Source organism: Cervus elaphus, chromosome 10 (genome assembly GCF_910594005.1).
Source record: "Cervus elaphus chromosome 10, mCerEla1.1, whole genome shotgun sequence".
Lineage (NCBI taxonomy): Eukaryota > Metazoa > Chordata > Mammalia > Artiodactyla > Cervidae > Cervus > Cervus elaphus.
In genome coordinates this window covers 14,744,164-14,768,066 of record NC_057824.1, presented here as the reverse complement: position 1 = coordinate 14,768,066, position 23,903 = coordinate 14,744,164, and the positions used below count along the sequence as shown (strand labels likewise).

The 23,903-nt window shown below is 38.9% G+C and overlaps 1 protein-coding gene and 1 long non-coding RNA gene across 7 annotated transcripts in view; one reads left to right on the top strand and one right to left on the bottom strand.

The window, feature by feature from the left end:
• Positions 1–23,903, top strand: part of LOC122702156 (coiled-coil domain-containing protein 166-like) — a 38,478-nt gene that overhangs the window by 9,521 nt on the left and 5,054 nt on the right. For 3 of the 6 annotated variants that reach the window (XM_043915662.1, XM_043915663.1, XM_043915664.1), the window contains 2 exons: positions 17,233–17,272; positions 17,488–17,506. The gene's annotated coding sequence lies outside the window, so the exon portion shown is untranslated. Of the gene's footprint in view, positions 1–10,083; positions 10,100–17,232; positions 17,273–17,487; positions 17,507–23,903 lie in introns of those variants that run through there. The other 3 variants (XM_043915666.1, XM_043915667.1, XM_043915665.1) reach the window with 2 other exon arrangements.
• Positions 14,074–16,555, bottom strand: LOC122702162. The gene is made up of 2 exons (XR_006343190.1): positions 15,921–16,555; positions 14,074–14,335 (listed from the first exon to the last, which is right to left on the bottom strand). It is a non-coding gene; the product is annotated as an uncharacterized LOC122702162 (long non-coding RNA).

Here is a 23,903-nt window from a genome sequence, read left to right as displayed (position 1 = left end):
AAACGGATCTTGTGACTTCTAACACCTATCCCATCTGTCGGTATATAAAGATTCAGGAAGTTGGAAATTGGAAGCGTTTTTGAACCAAAGTGGTTGATGTGAGTTTCTTCTGACTCCCGCTCCCATCTCAGTGTTCCCCCCACCCCAAGTATGGGGTGACTTGGAGAGCTTACTCAGCGATTGATTCGGTTCGTGGACACAGCAGGTTGATGAATGTCTCTCTCATGCCTGGGTGAAGGAGAGGCTGTTTGCTCTGGCAGCACACGAAAAGGACCTGTGTGGGTCCTTGTTCTCTGGGGCGAGGGTTGCGTGGTTCCTGCGGATCCTGTGAGGGCCACCAGTGAGAGAAAGCCCGCTGGAACAAAGTGGTGTGGAGTGGAGCAGGGACTAGACGACTGGATGCCCAGAGCACCTGCATGTTCTCCATCAAGGAAATGCAGTGAGAGATCTCAAAGGGCTGGAGTGGCTGAGAGCGTCCCAGGATCCTGGAAGCAGTTCCTCACAGGTTGGCTTTATGCCCTTGTGAGCTAAGAGAGTGCCCATGTCCTACAGGGACCCTTAATTGCCTCACCCAGGGTTACTAAGGTGGAAGGAAGAGGGGTAAAGTGCAGTCCTCTTAATAATGCCTGCTAGCCTGCTTTTGGAGAAGGAAATGGCAGCCCACTGCAGTATTCTTGCCTGGGAAATCCTTGGACAGAGGAGCCTGGCAGGGTATATAATCCATTGGGTCTCAGAGAGTAAGACACGACTTAGCGACTAAACAGCAGCCTGCCTTAGGCAGAGCCGGGCATAGGGGAGAAGCTGTAACCTTGAATGACAATTTTGACAACTATATGGTACTAAACAGGGTCTATCAGTTTCTAAGCTCAGTTTTTATAACTTGAAAATGACTAAAATCATAATAAAGGTTCGGGGCACTATCACCAGAGAATAACTTTAAAGAGCAGCAGTGAACAGAAATTTGCTTTATGGTTACATCCCACAGGTTCTGCTTGTTCGGGGTAATGGTTACTGTTGCTTTTCTAATAAGAAAAATATCAGTGAAAACAAATTTTTATAAGAAGAATGTGCCCATTGAGACATTTGTTGGGGGTAAAACACTGCCTTTAGGGCCAGGCAGATCTGTGCTTGAGTCAAACCAAAACCTTGTTAGCACTGACATGAGGTGAGTAAACCAGTTTTTTAGGTTAATTTCTGTCATTTACTTTTCATAAAAGGGGTAGCATCATCTGCTTTCTAGTGTTTTCCAAAGAGATTTTGGTCTATAGCAAAATTCATGGTACACATAGGTGCTCACAAATATTACTAGTGCTCTTTCCTCTCTGAAGCAGATGTTTCCTATAACTTTAAATGTTCTTACTCCCCTTCACATATGTTTTACTTCCTCTAAATGTACTTCTTTAGCATACCAAATAGATTAGAGGATTTAAATGACTACTGGATACTACTATCAAGAATGTAAGAAGTGTGAGCTTTTAATATAGCTAAAAATTCAGTTTTGAATTGAATTGTGAAAACTTTTCAGAAACAGTGAAATGTAGTTTTACTTACGTGTTAATTTTTAGTGAGGAAGCATGAAGTAGGGATCTAGAGAAAAGGTAGACGCAGGTGGAGAATTGTTTTCATTACTGTTCTTGGAGCTTTCTTTGGGGGGGGGGGGGGCAGGCAGTGCACTGACTTAGTTGCTCCTTGGCATGTGGGATCTTCCCAGGTCAGGTGTTGAACCCATGTCTCCTGTATTGGCAGGCGGATTCTTTACCACTGAACCACCAGGGAAGCCCACGGTTTGGTTTTCATAAAGGAGAAAGAAGCCTTCTTACCCCAGGGAAAACACTTTGTAAAAACCAGTACCATTCTAGTGTTCCTATTTTCTCAAAACATGCATCAGTGTTTTCTTTTTCTGGAAAGCTAGTTTAGTTTTTTATTTGATTGATACTGTTTAAAATGTTCTTGGTGTTTTGTCATTTCTTCTTTCTGGATGTTCTTATACTCTAGCATTCAAATTTTGTACTTTGAAACTTAAAGTTTTTTTAGTTATTTTTAGGAATACAGGCACCTCTTAAATGTCTCAAAAAGCTGATTTATGTCACTTTTAATTTCATAAGATCTTTCCAGTCTGCATCTCAGAGTTACATTTGTAACATAGTTAAGATGTGTGTATTTATAGGAATGGCTTTAAATTAGGAAGGAAGTTATAGTTAGCATTGTATTTGAGTCCAGAATATTCTTTATAATTCATTCAAGCATCTTAGGTTGCAGCCTGCAGAAATTGACAGGGTAATTTGGATGGAAAAGGAATGTATTGGGAGGCTGGCAAGTAACTCACAAAACTGGCAGAGAGACTAGGAATGCAGCCTCAAAAAGCCTGAGCAGTCGTGAAAGGAGGGCGAGCCCCAGGAAAGCCCAGCCCAGGCGATCGTCTGGTTGGGACGCTGGCTCTGGGCTCTTGCTGCTGCCAGTGATTCCCCAGGTGCCCCTCTCTGGATCGATCAGTCAGAAGCCATGGGGGTGGAGGTGCAGTGTTTGTGGGCTGGCCTTCCATGACCTGCCTACACACTTGTGCTCCTGTGACTCTCCGAGGTCCTTGACCTGGCACATTTAACATGAATGGAACTCTTGCTTTTTTTTGTTGACCTCAGTGGTAAAGAATCCGCCTGCCAATGCAGGAGACACAGGTTTGATCCCTGATTTGGGAAGATCCCCTGGAGGTGGAAATGGCAACCCATTCCAGTATTCTTGCTTGGGAAATCCCGTGGATAGAGGAGCCTGGTGGGCTATAGTGCGTGGGGTCCCAAAGAGTCGGACACGACTGGGCAGCTGGGCATGCACGCACCTGCTCCTTCCCACCCAGGCAGGTGGTCTGAGAAGTTGTTCTGTAGTTTGGATTTTTCTGTTTTATGTCTCCTTATACATAGATTGAGGTACAGCATATTTGACAAGTATTTTACAGAGGATAGCATTGAGACTGTCCCCATGTGTCACATCAGAAGGCATACCAATGATTGTCACATTTCTTGGTGATACTGAGTTTGATCCCTCATTTGAAGTGATGCTTACCAGCCTTTTCTGTTTGTTTTTTCAGTCTAAAATACGTACATAAAAATTATTGATGATATGAAAGTATTAATTATGGCAAATAATTATTGTGTTGCAATGATGCATTCATTTGGTTTGTGGATATTAACCTGTTAAATCATTTAAGGAGTTTAAGTCTAGACAATAAAGATAGCACAGTACTAGCTGTTTTTCTCTCTGCAAAGGTTGGAGAAGTTTTATTTTATTGATTTGTCTTCTTGTGTTTATACTAATGTTTGAGAGTAACACTCAGATACAGTGCTGTGAGCACTCTGAGCATGTACCACAAAATGGTATGTGTATATGTTTAGATGTATAGACTCATTTCAGGCCTTGACTCATAGATGTATAGACTCATTTCAGGCTATGGCAGTTCTTCTTTACTGCATAATAGGCAACACGAGGTAATATACTATGTATGCCAAAATGTGGAAATACTGATTATTTTCCACTTGTATATCTCTGCAAAGCCTCTTGAAATTAGGAAAAGCAGAATTCCATTAAGAAAGTACCAGCTGTTTTGAGAAATTAAGCTGTATGATGTGATGCTTTTGTATTTGTGTGTATTGATGTTTTGTATCTGTTAAATCCGTTAGATATCATATGGCTACTTTCATTCCTAAGAGAAAAACTGTAAGATATGTAAGGTTTTGTTTTTTTTTCCTTGAAAGAGAAGATACAGAAAAAAAAATCAATTTTATCTTAGGATGTGTAGCATGTTTGGACAGTGTTTTAAACATAAAGCTTTAAGACACACACACACACACTTTGGTCATTAAAGACTAATTTTTAGAGTAGTGCATTTTTTCCCATTATTCTTTGTTTATTCCAGTTTTATTGAGAAATAGTTGTCATACATCACTGCATAAGTTTAAAGCATACTCCATGATGATTTGACTTCCATATATTGTGAAATAATTCCAATAAAAGGTATGTGTCCTTTTTTGATATGTTTCCCCCTTGTAAGTTCAGACTTGAATAGTCAATATCTGAAATTAACTAGACTCTGCAATAAGTGGAAATAAAAGACAATTAAAGTTTAAACATGCATAGCAAATAGGATAAGAATTGTTGAAAAAATTGGCGTAGTGTTTGTTATTTAGTGTGACTGAAAAATCTTACCTATTCTGTTCCCACAGATAGATGTGCCTTGATGTTGCCTCAGTCTCAGTTTAACAAAGCTTTTTCTTAAGGACTTTTACATTAATCTATTCTGTGCCCCTTGTTAGGAATCAGGTGGATAGCGTTTAAAATGCTTCTTTCAGACACAGATGTATAGAACAGTCTTTTGGACTCTGTGGGAGAAGGTGAGGGTGGGATGATCTGAGAGAATAGCACTGAAACATGTATATTATCATATGTGCAGTAGATCGCCAGTCCAGGTTCGATGCATGAGACAGGGCGCTCAGGGCATCTAAAAAATATCTTCGAAAGTTGTTAGTGGTGGTAGTGTTTTTAAACATAAAAGGCAAAATCAAAGGTCAGCACTTCTCTAGCTTTCTGTAACACTGTCCTCTAGGCATAATTCAATTACTTCTTCATCTGTTTTCCTAAAGTATTTTATCTACAGAACTCTAGCGTAGCATTGTACTTAATTACACTGTATGGTCGCAATTTATTTACCTGCCTTCACAGACTGTGAGCTTCTTGAGGACAGGTCTTATATTACTCAGTATGTACTCTGCCTTGCATGTGACAATCTGGCTTTTCTGATCTTTGTCAAATTGCCATTGCTGAACAGGTTAGCATTATTTTTTAAAGAAGATTGTGTGACAAGGCATTTTTTAATGATTTTGAAGAAATCTACGGTTTGATGGCTTCTTAGACAGTTGTGAAGTAATATTACATGTCAGGCATACAGTATCTCTTCTGAGTGGCTATCTGCTTGCTGCAATTGAATTATTCTGTTAGCTTGGAAGAACCAATATCTATAAAACCATGGTGCCCACTTGAGAGTGTTCTATTTAACATCTTTTTTATTAATTTAAATAGGGGAAATAACAGATTTTTCTAAATGTTACTAGTTAGCCCATTACTTTTTTTTTTTTTTTAATGGCCTCTCCTTATCTCTCATTTTCCTAAAGAAATCTTTTTGGCAGAACAGCCAATCTTATGAGGCCATAACTCTAAATAAGTCGCATTTACTCAGGTCCCCTTAAATCATGTATCATGTTTGCTTAATTCACTCATTCGGCCAGCATTTATGCGTTGGAGGCTGCAGTGTGCCAGGCATCGTGCTTAGTGCAGGAGATACAATAACAGTGAACAGGGGTTCAGTCCTGGAAAAGAGCCAGACATTACCACTAGTGATGTGACGTGTCATGGGGCCCATGAAAAAGGATTCTTGTGGAATTGTCTCTAAATTTCTATTGCAATTGTGATCTGTAACAGTGATGTAGTATGGGCAGAATTGTTAAGGACTTGTTAGTTTGTACATGTGCAGGTATCATTTCCACAGGAAGTCATTAGCCTCTTTCAGGATAAAGACTGGCTTATTTCTTCATATCTCAAGCACCGCTGGGGACAGAATAAAGATTGAATCGACAAACAAAACCTCTCTAACCTCTGTTGCTGCTTAAAATCTTTGGGCCTTGAAAACTGCAAGAACGGCAGTGACCACATCTCTGCAGAGGGAGTGCTCTTGGCCTAATGCTGACAGGTTAAGATTGGGGAAAAGAGCCAGACCGTAGAAGAAGTGCCCCTCGAACTTTATTTCTGGGTCGCTCAATTTCATGAATACATATTATAGTCCTTCCTATAGATGAAGAAATTGAAACTTTGGGAGATTTAAGATTCTTGCTTCAAGTTTAAAAGCTGAGATTTTCTTTCTGTCAAATTACCTTACGTGTGGATCTGTATTTTTGTCGGGAAGATGATTAAATGTTTGGTTTGGTCATAGAACTCTCTGGAATTAGCAGAGCACGGTGTGACGTCCCAGGCACAGACCTTCTCTCTGAAGCTCACAGGCCCAGCATGATCAGGTCTTTAGTCCTGGCTTGGTTCACGGCATGCTGCAGCAGCCCACGCTGAATGGCACACTGGCTTATGTTGTTTGTAAGCAACACAAATTACCTTTTACAACAGCCAGAATTTGTCAGTTACTTCATTTAATCTTTAATGTTATGTAAGGATTAAGCAATTTTAAGAGTGAGTTGTGTACATTTGATTTTATTAGTGGTTCCTAGTTTTATTTTCCATAGATTGTTTTTTTTTTTTTCATTCTATGGAATAAAGCTTTTTAAAAAAAATTGCATAGATGACTCAGTATAACTCTGTATTTTGAAATTTGTGGTATTGCAGTTCAGACCCAGAAGTTTGAGAACACGCTGTACTTAAATACATACTTTTGTAGAGCATTATCTCAATATTTAGCACTCTGGGAATATTGCTGCTAAACAGTTGATTATGTTGTATATTTCCAACAGTAGGAAAAATGGCTAGAGAAAATTAAGAAGTGGACTTAGCTTTGGGACTTTGGATTTTCCAATGGTGGACTTGTCTCTGATTCTGTTACTGTGAAGTGTGGTTTTCAGAGGTACTCAGTGAACAGCCAGCTGTAGAAAGGGACATGAGTGGATGGACGTTGTGTTCTTTGCTTCTGAAAGGCTATTTTCTTTTGTTAGTGTAGGTCAGCCCTTTTGGTGTTTGTGTGTTTTTACATGGGTTAGATCTATAGTGTTTGCTGCAGTTGAAAGTGTGAAATCCCAGGCCTTCCCTCCCCCTTGTGGTATAGCTTGCAATATGGAGTATCGTCTTTATGCCTTGGCCAAATTGTCATACTTGTAGGTCTGGGTCAGCTTCCAGCATTTCACCCATTGCCTTCTCAGTGTCATAAGACACACCCGTGAGTTCTTTCAATGAGAATTGTTTTTTGCTGGCATCACTTCCTGTGGGACATCTTTGTCCTTTTCTTCACGACCACTTTCCTCACTCACGTTGATAGGTTTGTCTCCACAGAGTTCCTCTGACTACATATTTAGTCTCCTTCATGGCGACAAGTGTCAGCATTCTTGGAGTCAGCTATTTTTTTCTATAACCCCACTTATGTTCTATTACAGTTTGACTTCCGACATTACCACTTCTGTTTCTTTACTGTAATTTTATCTTTGTTGGCAAGTCCTCTTGTTTGGCTGTCCGTTTTTGTAAAATGTCCCACGGGTTTGTCGCTGGGGGACAAGGAGGAAACACGCCTCTGTGCTTTACGGTCTGTGTGTGACCTGGACAGCAGACGTTCACAGTGACTGATCACTGATGGGCTGTGAGAGGGGTTGTCATCGGGCACTAATGATGTAAAAATGGGTACACAGTTATGAAACTAAACATATAAAACATTCTGTTTTCACTGTCTTCATTTCTCATTACATTTTAAAAAGGCAGCCAGATGTTTTAGAAAACGTGTATTTGTGGGTGTGGTTTATACAGTAATAACAGCAGCATCAGCTTACCCTTACATGCTACTTGTATGTCAGGGGCTGTTCTCAGTGCTAAGCACGTATTCATTTACTCCTCACAATAACCCACTGAAGTAGGTATTACTGTTTGTTATCCCCTCTCGAGGTAAGCAGACAGTCAGAGAGAGATTAACTTGTCTGGAGCTAAGCCTGACAGTCTGGCTCCAGAGTTCCTGCTTTATATGTTATGCTTTGTAATCCAACTCTAGTTCATAAACTGTTGGCAATCTGCAGAGAATTGGGATTTGTATTTTGAAAGTCTTTTTAAAACTTTTTTTTTCTTTTTTTTAGCCGTCTTCGTCGTCGTCTTCTTTTTTTTTTTTAACTCTAGCATGTTAGTATTCTGGATTTTTTCCCTTTCCACCATGATGGGTGGAAAATTTAAAAATGAAACAGCTGTCCTTCACCACAGAGAGCTTGAAAAATCTCAGTAGGCTATGCAGGAAATCATGTTCAGTACTCTAGAAATGACCTGTATTCAAAGAATGTGTCTTGGTCTTCATAACAGGATTAGCTGATAAATGTGCATGTATATTATATCTATCTGAAGAATTTTTCTGAATTGAGTAACTTCTGACTCTGATTATTCTAATGGAGAAAAGAGGGGTTTTTACTGTAAACACCTTAGAAGGAGGCAAGGCTTATCTCAAAAACTTCTGCTATTTTCAAAGTGGAGCAGCTTCCTGAAAGAGTAGTAAATTGTACCATTCACCTTTGTGCTCTGCGTGTAGATTTGTTGTTTTAACACTGATAGGAGAAAACATGCTTGTTTCCTATCAGCATAAGCGCGACATGCAGACCAAGAATCCACACAATCGTTTTACCTGAACCATCTTATAATGTGCTTCAACACTTCATATATGAAAGATAAATAAGTTATAAGTTGTTAATAAGCGTAAAGTGAAAGTTCATGAAGTCACCTCTGATTAAGGTCTAGGAAGCTGCTTTGTTCCTTCCCTATACAGTCTCCCTGCTGCCCCCCAAAGGAAAATATTTTTCCTGAATTATGTGTTTATCACTTTTATAGCTTAAAAAAAATCACAATTGTCTGTGTCTCTAAATAATATGTATTTTAATTATGCCGTTTTTGAGCTATGTGAAAATCACTATGTAGTCTTCTTAAGACTTCTGATGAGTTCATCGTTTCTGAAATTCCATCCATATCCTTCTCGATGACTACAGCTCCTTTGTACTGCTCTGTAAATTTTCATTGTGTGAAAAAGCTGCAGTGTATTCATTTTCCTATCATTGAACACCTAGGTTGTTTGCAGTGTTTTGTTACTTTTTTTCCTTTGTAACAAATAGTGCTTCTCTATACAAGAGTTTCTCTAGGTATATACCTGAGAGTAGGATTGTTCACTTTAACAAGATAATGCCAAATGTTTCCTAAAGTGATTGATAATCACTTAATTATCACCTAAAGTGGTTGTCAATTGATAATCCCACATTCTGGGTATCTGAGAGTACCTGTTGATAAACATTTTTGTCAAACTCTTGTTAAAGCTCTTTATTTTTACTAATCACATGGGTGTAAAATGATATTTCATGCAGCTTTAGCTTATAAACGTCAAGACTGAGGATTTAACTTTTGTGTTTCTTTTTATTGAAACGCCACTTTATGACTGTGGTCCATTGTTTCATTGATTTATTTGTCTTGCTCTTACTGAGTTTAGCAGTTCTTTATATATTAGATACTGATCCTTTCTCTGTTATATATGTCATCAATAGCTTTCTGTAGCTTAGTGGTTTGTATATTCAGTTTCTTTAAAGTGTCAATAAGCAGAATTTTTTTGATGCTAATAGAATAAAATTTATCAGGCTTTTCATTTGTGGTTAATACTTCCAATATTTTATCTACATTGAGCTCTCCTTCCCTCCCTCGGGGCTTCCCTGCTGGCTCAGGCGGTAAAGCGTCTGCCTGCCGTGCGGGAGACCCGGGCTCGGTCCCTGGGTCGGGAAGGGTCGTGCTGGAGACCCGGGCTCGGTCCCTGGGTCGGGAAGGGCCGTGCTGGAGACCCGGGCTCGGTCCCTGGGTCGGGAAGGCGGTGCAGGGGACCCGGGCTCGGTCCCTGGGTCGGGAAGGCGGTCCAGGGGCAGTGCGGGAGACCCGGGCTCCGTCCCTGGGTCGGGAAGGGCAGTGCGGGAGACCCGGGCTCCGTCCCTGGGTCGGGAAGGGCAGTGCGGGAGACCTGGGCTCCGTCCCTGGGTCGGGAAGATCCCCTGGAGAAGGAAACAGCAGCCCACTCCAGTCTTCTTGCCTGGAGAATTCCATGAACGGAGGAGCCTGGTAGGCTAGAGTCCACGGGATCGCAGAGTCGGACACGACTGAGCGTTTTCACTTCACTTCCCTACCTTGGGATTATAAAGAACCACTTTTGTATTTTCTTTTAAAATTTGAGGTTTTTCCTTTCAAATTAAAGTCTTTAATCCCATGAGAATTGATTTATCTGTGGTATAGGATAGGGATTTGACTTTCTTTATGAACAGTTAATTACCCTGGCTCCATTTATGCCGCAGTCTCTCCCCAGTGATGTGCAGTGCAGTCCCTCAGGATTTGCTTCCTCTTCATAAAGGTCCGTATGTATTCCTGGACTGTGCATTCTGCTTTTCGGCAATGCTTTCATTTGCCAGTTTGTCTTTGTGTTAATTCCATTCTGTCTTAATTACTGTTGTTTCATTTTATATCTTGATGTCTGATTGAGCAGGTTGTCTTGTTTTGAGTCCTTGAGCATTTTGACTGTTTTTTGATTTTTGCTTTTTTATGTAAAGGTTAGCATGAACGTATTAAGTTTTATAAAAGAATACTTTGGGGATTTGGGTTGGAAATGCATTGAATATTAACGTGGATTTTAGAAAGGATTGACATTTCTTACAGTATTGTCTTCTTGTCTGTGAACATGTCTTTACATTTTTTTATGGCTTTCTTAAAGTTTTATGATTGTTTTTCATGCAGAAATTACAAAGCTTTTGTTAGGTTTATTCCTAGTTACTGATTGCTTTTTGTTATTGTGAACTGTGTCTGTGGGGAAAATTCTCTTTTGTTCTTTTTACTGGAAAATAGAAATGCAGTTGAGATTTTCATGTTGATTAAAATATTGTTACCTTGCCAGACTCATGAATTGTTTTTTCCTTAAAAATTTTTTAACCTTTAATCTCTTTCTCTTATAAAGTTGGCTAGGACCTGCATACAGTGTTGAGTAGAAGTATTGATCGTGGACTTGTTTGTCTCATTTTGATTCTAAAGGGAATGTTTTAAGAGTTCTTCATTAAGGACTATTTATTATAGGCTTTGGTAAGGGTAGATATCTTTTATTCTTCTATTCTTTGCTAAGGTTTTTTTTTTTTTTTTTTTTTTAATCACAAGTATAGCTTCATGAAAAGCTCTTTGTGCATCTTTGACCTGATCATATGTCAGTCCTTTTTGCTTACATCTGTTACTGTGGTGAAAAACAGTTCTAGGTTTTCTGACCCAACTTTGCTTTTCTGAGATGAGCCAAATTTTTTTTTTTTTTTTTAACTTTTTAGTTCAGAGTAGGGCTAGGAGTGGAAGGAGGGGTGGTAGTGGGAGGTGATGAAGCAGGGCAGAAGCTAGAAAGGATGGTCATGTCAGTGCTAATACAATCACTGATTATTTTGGAGCCTGTATATTCTTAGGAGGCTGTGTAATGAAATGAATAGATATTTATTTGATCTTTTCCAAAATTGTCCATGGGGAAAATGTATTTTCTTTATATATAGAGTTGTAATTTTTTATTTTGCCTGTTATTTTCACTCTTCTTATTTATAATTTCTTTAAAGTTTAATCATGTGTGTAAATTTTATGATGAATTTTGAATATATGAAGTAGAGTAAATGAGCCACAGTAAAAATTCCTATCTTTTCTTTGAAACAAACATTTATTTTAAAGAATTTGAGTTTTTGCAACTGCAAAATAGGTTATGTATTTGTTTTACAGAATGTACTTAAGCCTGTAGAATCTTTAGGTTGGCATGATCACAGTACCTGTTGTCCACAAATGCATCTTATAGTATGTTTATTGCTGTGTGTTTCAAAACATACCTGAGTTTAGGTCTTAGAGAAATCCCATTGTAGAAAGTCCAGTAATCAGGGCTTGGTGATGACAGCAGCCAGGAGATCAGTGAGAAGGTTCTGGACAACTTTCCCAAAGCCTAGTGATACCATCTTTATGAAGCTACTGCCTCAGGCTCTCCAGTTATGCTGCTGTGGTTTATTCTTTAAGGAATCATCATAATTTTACAGAGGATGTTAATGGGAAGGTAACATTGGGTTCCCCAGAAAGTTTGTTCATGTTTTTCCATACGGTATTACAGGAAAACTCGAATGAACTTTTTGGCCAACCCAATATTTACTTTACAGAAAGTCACAATTACACAGAGGAATATTATAACTGGTACTGCTTGAACAGTTTCCTGAAAAATAATTTTCCAACTCATTCCCTGCCTCCCTTCCCGTCTCCCTCTCTTGTGACTCTGGGCAAGCTACTTCACGCTTTAAAGCCTCATCAAGGAAAAGAGGCAAATAATTTTAATCTGATTAGATTGTTAGTCTTCAGTGAAATAAATCATGCACGGTGTGTCTCAAACACAGTAAGTGCGTATGAAATGGCAGCCTAGTAGATCGTTTTTGAAGACAGTGTCTAACTTTATCATATGCATTTATATATATATGTATATAAACAGTGTCTGAACTAGGAGTTCAAAAGTGACAGTGATCCTCTTAAAAATAAGTAAGGCCTTGATAGAAAAACGAGAAAGGACTAGTTTTACAAATGCAGAGTAAAAAGAGTCGACGTTCTTTAGTAGCTCACTAAAAACACTGTGAAAGAAGGCACCATATTGTATGTGCATGTGCAGAAACACACCGTAGTGCACACCTTTTACTTTTCAAACAGTGAAGTTCATGTCCAGGAAGCATGGTTCTGATGGCATTATAGATTGAGATGTATCTTTGTAAAGCATTTTGGCATTAGGTATCAAGACCTCTACATATCATAAGACATTTTAACTTACATCAACAAAGATTTGTGTTGGGTGTAGCCAGGATAATTCCTCAGATTGTCCTCTGCAGAGAGGGGCCACATCTGTATGTCAGGCACAGCACAGGAATGCCACCTTTGGGGCCGTGGGTGGGTTTGGGGATCGGGGTCTTCCCGCCGCACTGGAGCAGCGGTCCCCTCAGATTGTCCTCTGCAGAGAGGGGCCACATCTGTATGTCAGGCGCAGCACAGGAATGCCACCTTTGGGGCCGTGGGTGGGGTTGGGGATGGGGGTCTTCCCGCCGCACTGGAGCAGCGCCCCCTGGTGTGTAAGCGCCGCAGCGCTGGAGGCGCGCCTGGACTCGGGCGCTGAGGCTCCACGGCCACACCAGTGCGCGCAGCAGCGTGTCGTTCTGTGAGGACTTAGACTCGTCTCTGGTCTGTGTAGGCTGAGAAGGTTGTATCTTAGTTTAGTGTGGGACTACTTCACCACAGTTTATTAAGTTTTCTTTCTTCACTGCCCTGTGATGATTATACATTCCTCCCATGGAATGTTCTTTTTATACCTTATACCTTCTTTTTCTTCTTGCCCAGATTGTATTCATTTTCCAAAATCTGCTTCAGCTACCAGAGCTGCATAGCGTCATAAAATCTTTCCTAATACCTGATTTCCAGGCTCTACTCCTAGCTGGAATTCCGTGATTGCTGCAGCACTCTGTGTAGCTATTTCTCATGATACTCATTTTCACCTTAAATATTTTAATTGCTATACTCAGACTAGACATTTTTAGAGTGCACAATCTTTTTCATCGTAGTATCTCCTAGGGTATCTCTTTTAGTGGTATATACATAAACAGACTTTGTGATAAATAGTTGGTGTTGGGTTTTTTCTTTTTTAAACATGTATATACAGTTGGACCTATTCTAATTTCTGATTTCTTCCCCTCACTGTATATCTAACCCAGGGCCAAAAAATTTTAATTTCTGATGAGTAGGATGGATCCATCTCACCTGTTATTCTGTCTCTCAGAAAATTTTTATAGACTTGCATGTTTCCTTTTTCTCAAATAGACACAGAATACCTTGTCAAGTTCTCAGATTTAAAACTTATCAGATATTTGTTGGAATTATGTCATAATGCACTTTTCGTAATATTGTCTGATCTGTGAGTATAATCAGTAGGCCCTTTATTTCAAGTGCTCTTTTCTAAGATAGCTTTTTAAATTGCTCTGTGTATATTAAGGGGAACTTAAAAAAATTGAATTCAGTTATGTTTTATCATATACCCAAGTGGAGGAGAACTGCAACCTAGGTGGAAAAGGTTGGACTTTTCCATGGGGTTATTTCAACACCATTTATTAATGCAGTTAGATTTATGTACCATCATTTGAAATACTGCAAAGCTGTAAATGTGGCTGACAGTGCTCTGAAGTCATAACTCTTCTATTTTATGTTTTGTTGGAGGCAAAGAAATTGGTTTGTAGATAAAAGATCCTGGATTGTCTAATTTACATATCATCTAATATTCACTACTTATGACTTGACGTTTGATTTCAAAGGGTGAAAACAATTACAGGTGTTTTATTATTTCATGATTTACTAAGAATTAAACAGAATCAACAGAGCTTTTCCCCCATGGTGTTATGTAAGTGGCACTGGTTTTTCTTCTGCGGTTTATGCAAGTGGCCAGCCAAGCCACTTGTTTTATTTCTGGGTGGCTGCAGTAGGTCTTAGGGAAGGAAGTTTTCGTTTGGCAGGAAAAGCAGAACTGTGTTTATTCATTCCATTTGTAGTAGCGTTGATCCATGAGGAGCTTGTGAGAAAAACCAGAGTGGTTAGGCTTTGAACAAAAGTAGCTCCTGTTCATCTCTTATCTGATCGAGCAAAGTATAAGAACAGATTAAGGATTAATAGTATAGCAGCAATTAGAAACAGTACAAAGTTCTGAAGCAGAAGCTGCAAACTGATGGTTCATCAACCAAATACAGCCCTCAGACTCTTTATTTTGGCCTACTGAATGTTTCCAAAACGTACTCAATTACTTCATAACATCTCAAAATGGTTTTATATGAGTACCTAGCAGTGGATCACCTGCCTTTTTAGCCTGACATGTTAGTAGCTGTGACAATCTATAGACGAAGCCCCAGTTAGCACTTCCGACATGATCTCAGCATCTCACTTTGCACCACCTGTTCTGGAGGCTCTTGAATACAAAAGTAATAGTAGATCTAATAATGTTAATGCAGCTCAGCCTTCGACAGTGAGTGGACAGGAGGTAGAATAGAAAGCATGAAGATTTTAGGTAGTGAGAGTTGTAGTTGAAAAGGGATATGTGAGAAAGAGTAATTGCAGAGAAATCCAAAGTTTTTAACTGAGCAACTGTAAGGATAGAAGTGTCATCAAATGATGGGGGAGACTGCGGGGTCGGTCAGGCATGGGGAGTGAGATGAGTTCAGTTTTGAACATGTTAAGTTTGAGCTATCTGTTAAAACATCCTAGTGGAGATACTGAGTAGGGAATGCTATGAAAGTGCAGAGATGGAGAAGTGTCTGGACTGGATAAATAAATTTGAGCACGTTTTAGATTTTGCTAAATTTAGACTCAGAGAGTTATGAGATAGGATGAAGTCACAAGGAGAGCGGAGGACTTGCAACTGAGTCCTGGGACATGTCAGCATTCAGGGATTTCAAAAAAGTTCAGCACAGGAGATGAAGAGGGAGCATCCAGTGGGGTGGGACAGAAAGGAAAGGAGGTGTGGTGTCCTGAAGGACAAGTGTCTAGACATGTTTTCACCTCCTGAAGCAGAGCCCAAGACAGGGACTCTTCAGACAGGTGATTTCTTGGGGGAAGTGTTAATGAGAAACACAAGTTGGAGAACTGGGGCAAGTGAAACAGAAAAGGAAAGTCAATCTAAGGGAGTATTATTGACCTGGTCACTTCTGTGAGCATTTGGGCTTGATCTTGAAGAAACCCCCTGAGAAGATATGAAGAATACGCCCATTGGTGGGAGGAGGAGGGTGTTTGTCTACCAGACTTCATCTCACCAATGGCCAGTGATTGCCCAGGCTCTTGGTATTAACACCTTCATACTTCCAGGTTCATTATGACTCAGGATGGCCTAAGAGTTCCTGTAGGCGTCTCTTATTGCAAAGCCTCTGAGCAGGAAGTGAGCCCCACCAGTGCAGCAAGCCGCTAAGGGGAGGTGCCTCAGCTGGAGTAAAAACAAGAGGCGGGGCGGGAGGGTGTCCTGTGCAGCCCACCATTAGGTGCTTGCCATTTAGTTCCACCTACTACTAAGCTTTCAAGATGGTGGCTGACCACAGTTTCTACATTAGACTTACGACAGAAGGAATGACGTTCTTTAGTTCAGTCAACTACTAAGTTTAGATTGTCCTCACCTTCAGCCAGCCCCCTTCAACAGGCTGAGGCATTTTCCTGGTGGAGTGACCCAGACTTTTCCTCCCGAAGGGATCAGCGCCTGTGGTTACTTTATGCTTTCTGGGCTGTGTTGCGATAGTTGTCCATTTATGGTTGTCAGTGGGCATGGCAGCCTCAGTCCCATCCCCTGGGTTCTCTGTACACTGTCTCTTGTGTAGGAGCTGCCATGAGTCCTCATGGTGAGGGGTCAGTTTACAGGACCCTCTCCCATTATTCTCCTGTTGGTTACTGCTTCAGAATTCTTCTTGCATCTCCTGACAGAAGTGCCTTCCCTTCTCCCCTAGAATCAGAAATTTTAATTCAGTGGACCCTAAGGTTGCCAATCTACTGTTCATCTTTTGGATCCTATATCTGTATAATTTTCTTTCTTTCTTTTCTTTTTTTACTCTATCAGAGATAGCACCACATTTCTACCTTGGGAAGAGTGTGTCAGATCGTGTACCACTGGGAGAACTGTGCCCAATTCCCTCAAGATGCTGCCAATTTTTTATATATAGGAAGTTTTGTTAAATTTGTTAATCTCGGACTCTTGGGTTGTACCAGATAAATAGGGAAAGAAATCTTCTCATAAAAGTGGTTAGTTACATTAGTCAAATGTTTCCGCTCATTCTATGTGAATTCAGCTGGTCATATGGCTATAGTTGTTCTTAGTTGCAAAGTTAAATTCATTCTGAAAACTTTATTTCACCTAAAATTATTTAATAAGGCTTTGAAATAGGAAAACCAGTCCTTGAGAGGACTTTGTGGTTCAGTGAGTTTAGCCAAATGTGCCTCTGGCATAATTGTCATGGAATATAAGGATCTTAGTACTTGTAGTAAAACTGATTTTCTAATACATTGAAACTGAACTTAAATTGTGATAAGAATATAGAAACATGCCTCTTTTGATAATTTTACATGAATAAGGAGGAATTGCTAGTTTTTTCTCTTATCATCTGAGTAAAGAATTTCTTTATTTTTTTCTCTTGTTACCTCCTGCTTCATAAGCTCTGATGAGAACTGAGTACTTGGTACACCTGTTTGTCTTTGAATATCTTGATGGTGACAACTAGGGTATATCACTTACTGATATTTCTCAGGGCTTAAGATAACGCCTTAGTAAGTCCTCCATAAAGAGTTGTTGAGTTAACCCAAGAGGGGAAGGATATGGCTTATACATGTGATATATGATAGCATTGATGAACTTAGTGGTTAAAGTTAGTTTTAATAAAATTACACCTTGTTTTAAAAATAATGTTATAGACTGTCTTCCTTTTTCCTTTCTTTAAACAGATAGGAGGGACACGAACAGAATCACCAGCACTGGCTGAAGGTAAATATGTCTTTGGGGGAAATGATTATTCAAATACATGTGAAAAGTTATGGTTTAAATGAAAAGTGATATCTGCTAAACATAATTTAAGAAAAATGTTCTGTGCATATTATTGAACTGCTAAAAATGTCTCTAGGAAAATACCTTATATTGTTTAGTTTCTGTCTTAGAATGGGAAGTAATGTAGATTAATTGGAACTTTTTTTTTTTTCCAGCTTCCTTTCAATAGGAGAGGTATGTGTTTTTCCTTGAATTCCTTTCTAAGTCATTTTAGCTATCACCAGTATAGTTGAGCAGGAAAAGTCCAAGCCATAGTTCTAGTAGTTAGAAATAAAATGTATGTGTATATTTTGAAGCTAGCTAGAAGGAAAGACATTTTTACATACTTTCTTAATATAAGAATTCTAGCTGTAATGGATTTTGGTCCTTTTATAAAATGGTGAAAGTAAAGAACGCAACAGCAACAGTAAATAGTCGCTGTTAAAGGGTCCTGAGTACCTAACCATTTACAATCCTGTGATTGTTTTAATTATAACAAGTTAATAGGTATTTGAAAATTAATTTTTCTATAGATATACTTTTTCTTGTCTAAGTGAAAATGATCAGCTTAAAGTCCCTTTTTGTTTTTTCTAATCATAAGCAGGTATTTATATTTTAAAACTCACCTGTCATTTTATTATAATGGATATGATTATGACAGTTATGGTCATTCTTTGGAATTGTAATCACCTCACCCACACTCTCTATTATAGGGCAGGAGTTACCCCCCTTTTATTTTGTTGTTGTTTCATGAATTCTAATAATGATCCATGGTTTTATGAAGTAAAATGCATAGAATTAAAAAAGAAACCCGTTATTATTGAAATACAGTTAACAAATACTAAAAATACAAATTTTTGATGCTTCTCACATTAGAGAATAACCTTTAGTGACAATTTAGTTAAGTACTGTAATTTCAGATAATGATAAAAAATAAATAATGATGAATTTGTAGTAATTGTAATATGAAAATACCTGTGATTTTTACCAATAACACGTTCAATAGATATTTCTAATCCTACAGTGGCTTGTTGCCTATAATCCTAATTGAAGGAATTGCTAAATTTCACATAAAGGTTAGTAAGAAGTTTCCCGTTCAGGTTCACAGATCACCGAATTCTTTCTCTGAACCTCAGATAAAGAACTCCTATTAGTGAAAAATCCATTAGACCTTTCTTTCTCCATCATGTTTGAGTAAGTGTAGAGTTTTTTATGTCTGTATAACTAATCTTAAAGAAGTAGAGTTACAATCCATTCCTTAGGAAATATCCTAACAGAAATAGCTTTGAAAAAACTTCTAGTTGCTAATCAGTAATCACAGAAACAGCAACCTAGTCTGTAGAAAAGGGAGTAGAAGAGGAGTTATACCTTGGAGAGACCCTGCCTTCAGAGAACTCACGTTCTAGTTCAAGGAATATGAAATAAACATGTAAAAAATAGCATGTCAGCTTGAGATACTTAAAGTTTAACACAAGAAATGTCATAACTGTCATAGGGAGGATGCAAATAGTAAGTGCTCTGATGTTTGTGTTACCGAAGCACACAAAAAAGGTCAAGACTTGTAAAATGTCACCAAGTGTCTGCCAGTTGCTTTTTTTGAATAGAACATTTGTGGGGTTTTTGTTTTGGGTGTTTTTTTTTTTTGCTTGTGGTCCTTTGATTCTTTCTATCATTGTAATCTGACTCTGATACCATATTTTAAAGATGTTCTTAAAAGCCGCGCTGTCAAGCAGCACAGGGATTGTTTGGTTAGTTTGGTTCCAGGAGGCCGGTGAGAACTGGGACCAAGGAGGAGAAATTAGCAAGTTTCAGCTTCATGCAGGTTTTGTGTGGTGGTTGAGGATGGGCTTCATGTCAGATTAAGTGTGTCATTTGATTATTGGCTGAAGTTTCTAAAAAGTTTTAAAAAATTGACTCAAGTCTAGAAAGGTGTCATTTGAAAACAGAATGACTTCCTCTTTGGATGTACTCATGCTGAATAAAGTATTTAAGCAGAGACTCGATTACAGCTTGGCAAAGACAGATGTTGTAGAATACATTCTTACTAAGGTTAGATGGTCAAGCTTGAGTCTTCCATTTTAATGCATGTCTTAGTTTGGGCTGCTTTAACAAAGGACCACCGACTAGGTGGTTCATAAACAACAGAAATTTATTTCTCACTGCTTTGGAAGCTCAAAATCAGTCCGAGGCCAGTGTGGATGGTCCCTTCCTGGTCTAAGATTTTCTTACTCGTTGATGATTGGATATTAAACCTTTCTGTCTGGTATCTTTCACTCCTCATGGTGACTGTTAACGTTTTGGAGAAACCACAGGGACGTCCCTGATGGTCCAGTAGTTAGGAAGAGTGCTTCAAGTGCAGGGGGCAAAAATTTGATCCCTGGTGGGGGAATTAAGATCCGAATTTGCTACACGGTACAGCCAAAAAAAAAAGAAGAAACCACAGTCCATCCAAAAAAAAAAAAAAAATGGAATTCTTGCTTCAGAGAATACCTTTTAATTCAAATTATGAGGGAAAGTGGACAAATTTTTTTTTAATTAAAAAAAAAATTATTTTAGCTGTGCTTTGTGGCATTCAAGATGTTAGTTCCCCAACCAGGAATCGAACCTGTGCGCCCTGCAGTGAAAGCATTGAGTCTTTACCACTGGACCACCAGAGAAGTCCCTGAAGGACAGTTTTTAAGAGCCTCTTAACCATTACAGTCATAATGTACTAACTAGAGATTCTTATTTGTGTTTATCAAATACTGGCAGATTTCTCTGAGCTTGGAGGTCTCCTGCTTTCCCCCTTTTCTTCTGCTCTGAAATCTCTGAGGGAAAAGAATGATGGTGGGTTCTTATTTCCTCCTTTTCACCGCCTTGAGACCTCCTTACCTGGGAGTGAGGCCCAAGTTCCTTGAGAATGAGGCAGAATGTGTATATGTAGTGGACGAAAACGTCTCTGTAGCCCTTACCCTCCCCGCCAAGATATGTTAAGAGGCGATTTTTCTGAGGATGAATGTTAGGTTTTAGGATCAAGATTTTAAGAATTTTGGCTCTCACTGCTGTAATGCATAAGAACATGAGAAATACCAATGCATATTTGTTCGGAGGTGATAAAGAGTGTTGTGGGAAGATAACATTGCTGTCTAGTTATCAGCAGTTTATCAGCAGTAAACCTTTGCCTGTTAGCCTTGCCCTTAATTAAGTTTCTCAGCTTCTGTGGCGGAGAAGGCAATGGCACCCCACTCCAGTACTCTTGTCTGGAAAATCCCATGGACGGAGGAGCCTGGTAGGCTGCAGTCCACGGGGTCGCTAAGAGTCAGACACGACTGAGCGACTTCACTTTCACTTTCCAGTTTCATGCACTGGAGAAGGAAATGGGAACCCACTCCAGTGTTCTTGCCTGGAGAATCCCAGGGACGGGGGAGCCTGGTGGGCTGCGGTCTATGGGGCCGCACAGAGTCAGACACGACTGAAGCGACTTAGCAGCAGCAGCAGCTTTTGTGGAACTTATAGTTTAATTATTCCTTTGTAGTTAGCACATTCCATAAGCTTACCGCCTACTTTGTAAAGTTGCAGTTTGTTTCATTTGACCTAAAGCTGCACCTTTTACGGATGCCCTTGGTTTAGATACGCTCTTCTTTGATGAACAAGCTTTTTTCACTTGAATTTTAATTCATTGATTAATTCAACTAATGTTTATTGAGTAGTGACTATATAATAGAATGTCTGCTGGAGGCTAGAGTTTATTTAGGAATTTAAAAGCTTAAAAAGAATTCCATGAATCTACCAGCCATTGAGGGACTAGAGTATTCCCTAAACCTCTGAAGTTTCCCATTCCTGTGGCCCTGTGCCTTCCCAGGGATAACCAGTATTCTAGATTTTGTGTTTATCATTCCCTTGCCTTTCAATGTATGTATTTTTACCACATACAGGTATTGATATATGTAATTTTTCCGTGATTTCAAAATAGTGGTAGGTTTTAAGAAAGTGAATTCAGAATACTGCTTTTGTTCAGTGGTCATAGTTTTTAAAGAAAAACCTTCATAATCCTTATAAAATAGGTAATTTTGAGTTTCAGAACTTTTTTTTCATGTTTCCATCATACGCCATCTTATACACTCCTAAGTCACTTACTTAGAACTTTGTACTAGCCCTTGTCATATCCTGTGTCTGTCCCTGAATGCAGGACACTCGAGCAGGAAGCATTTCTTTGCTTTCTTCTAAATTTGCAACTCAGGCGGCTAATTTGCCTAGTGGCTTAATTTTTAATGGCTGGGTGTATGGAAGAGTACCCGTAATCTCTGAATCAAATTCAAAGATGCCAGGACAATCTGATGTAATATTATTTTATCATGGTTCACTTTCATTTAAGGAGCAATATTGGTCTCCTAATTTATTGTACTTATTGCACATAACCAGGCTTCCTAGTGAGTCTTTTACTTAAAATAGCTTAACTAAGCTTATTCATTTTTAAATACTAAATTTAAGTGTATCCACTAGATGTCAGCCTTAGGAAAGGTGTATCGTACTATGTGTAGAATCACAGCCAGAAGAAATGTGAGAGGTTCAGTCTGAGTAGTAAACTGACCTGTGTAAAGTCACATATTTTGTGATAAAATCAGAACTAGACATCAAAATCCCCCAATTTTCATTCCATTCTTTATGTCACATAAACAAAGTTATTGGCCTTTTGTTTAAGGCCAATAACTTAACTCCCTGTAATCGTTAGACTAATAAAATATATTGATCTTGACATGTGCTTGTGAGATTTTAGTACTACTATAATGATACTGTAGCTGCGCACCCAGAAACACCTAGAATCCTGCTTCTTGCTCTGCCCTTGCACTGCAGGGAACACAGGTTCAACCCCTGGTCAGGGAACTAAGATCCCACGTGCCTTGTAGTGTGGTTAAAAAGTTAAAAAAGAAGAGAAAATGTCACAATGGTGGTTTCTAGGAGCTAAGGGGAAGGAGACATGGAGAATTGTTTAATGGTTATGAAATTTCAGTTTTTCAGGACTAAAGATTTCTGAAGATCGGTTGCATAACAATGTAAAATATACTTAACACTCTGAACTGCACACTTGAAAAGTTTTAGATGGTATTAATACATTTTATATTACGTGTCTTTTACCACAATTTAAAAAAAAATATCAAAAAGCTAGTTCAAGGCAAACAATAATAAAATGTCAAAGGATCTTGCATTCAGATTGCTTGCTAAAAGGGTCTTTAAAGTTTCACTACATGTTGAAGAGTCCAAGACTGACTTTTTTACTATGTGTGATATTTGTGCATAAGAGACCAGACAAAACTCAAATCAATATACCAATGATTTTTGTTAAAAAAAAAAACAAAAACTTTGTGATGACAAAAAGATTAGAAAATAAATGTACATTTACACAATTTTTTAGAAAGTAACACAGAGTGTAGATTCCGAGAGACTGGTGCACAGATTCACTGGGTATATAAAACAGCGACAAAAAGAAATGAATTCTTTGCTCATTCTAGGAATTAGTGGCCAGTTGGAATTAGAATAGAAATTGCTTTAATTATAACATACAAATAACTGTAATTACTTTTTTCCTATTAAATTTTTCCACCATTTACAGGTATGTAGTGGTGGTGTTCTGTATGAAGTTATTTAAATGACCTTTCCACTATAAATCTTTGGATAATAAAGACCTCTTTCAGTTCTGTCCTCCATGCAGATGACTTCCAACTCCATCTGCGGGTCAGAGCAATGTAAGTTTTCCAAATGCCCCTGGACATTTTACTTCAAATGTTTCTCTGTTAATTCATATTCAACATGAAAAAGTCAAACCTGTCATTGCCCTTCTAAATATTACTTTTGCTCTTCTTGATGTCAGCGTACACACCACACCAACTTAAATGAAAATACTGGTGTCATTCTGTCTTCTTCCGTTTGCTCACCTGTCATTTAATGTGTCCAAGCCCTGCTGACTTGTCTTTTGAAGGCTGTCTTTCATCTGCACTCCCTTTTTCTTCCCTCCAAGTTTCATTCCTTCTGGCCCTTGCCCCTCATGCCTAGGTGAGCACAATAAACTTCTCTTTTGCCTCCTCACTTGTTCAATTTTTTCCTGTTCTAATTCTACCCAAATACACCTCTGTTAATCTTTTTCATTATTGTTGTTTATGTGGATGTTTTTGTTTTTTGGCAGTGACACATAGCACATGGGATCTCAGTTGCCTGACCAGGGATAGAACACATGCCCTTTGCATGGAAGCTCAGAGTCTTAACCAGTAGACCACCAGGTAAGTCCCCAACGCTATCTTTTAATGCAGCTCTGCTTCAGCCAAAACACTATATTCATTCTTCCGCAAACTTGCTTTTCTTTTCCTGTCTCTTGGTTTTTACACCATTATCTCATGTTTTCTACCTCTCAAAATCCTATTCAGACCCCAAAGCCGCCTTTCTTACGAGTGCAAGACTAAGTGTGGAACACGTTTTTGCTTACATCCTGCAGAAGGCAATTTTCCACACATGTAAACCCAGAAGTAACATAGCAGGATACTTCTTAATTATATAATCATGACTCATGTGCTCAGTTTTCATTCCAATCCCAAAGAAAGGAAATGCCAAAGAATGTTCA